The sequence below is a fragment of the Penaeus monodon genome, chromosome 43 (genome assembly GCF_015228065.2).
Source record: "Penaeus monodon isolate SGIC_2016 chromosome 43, NSTDA_Pmon_1, whole genome shotgun sequence".
NCBI lineage: Eukaryota > Metazoa > Arthropoda > Malacostraca > Decapoda > Penaeidae > Penaeus > Penaeus monodon.
The window spans coordinates 8385413-8386010 of record NC_051428.1 but is presented as its reverse complement, the minus strand read 5'-3'; the positions used below and the strand labels follow the sequence as shown (position 1 = coordinate 8386010).

General features: G+C 34.3%; 1 protein-coding gene across 1 annotated transcript in view; it reads right to left on the bottom strand.

Annotated features, from left to right (window-relative positions):
- The window catches only part of LOC119599525 (putative ankyrin repeat protein RF_0381), a 33058-nt gene extending 32677 nt beyond the window's left edge, over positions 1-381 (bottom strand). The window contains exon 1 of the mRNA XM_037949291.1: positions 1-381. This exon is cut by the window's left edge and continues 69 nt beyond it. The gene's annotated coding sequence lies outside the window, so the exon portion shown is untranslated.
- Positions 382-598: the final 217 nt, after the last annotated feature.

Below are 598 nucleotides of genomic sequence, written 5' to 3'. Positions count from 1 at the left end.
CTAATTAAAGAAGAGAAAGTCCTTCAGCGGGGTTCCATGCACGCTCCTTCGAGGCAACTGTCGCCGGAACTCGCTGGCAATGTGCAGCCACACGGTTATTAATTTCAATGTCAAGTTAAGCACCATTCACTTTGGAAATTCTATGTCGAAACAAACACATATCAGTCATCAATTCAATTATCACAAAGGCACCATCCTGTCATCAATTTCTGTGTCAAAGTGTTTAACACCAAGTTATCAATTTCTGAGACAAAACAAGCACTGGCAGTTATAAATTTCAATGTCAAAAAGTTCATCACTAAGTTATCAGTTTCATTGTCAAACATAGCACCAATCAGTTATAAATTTCAATGTCAAAACAAGCATTTGCTTACTAATAAGACCACATTACAGAAGCAAAGGTTCCCGCTGTGGTAGGTAAAAATATGACAGTAATAGTGTTTACAATCATAATAAAAGTAATAATGGTGAAGAGGATTGCAGTACGTGCAACAGCCAAAAATCATATATAATAGTGACAGCGATAATAATGAAAATACTAAAAACAGACTCAAAATCCTACAATAATCTGACATATATATATATATATATATATATA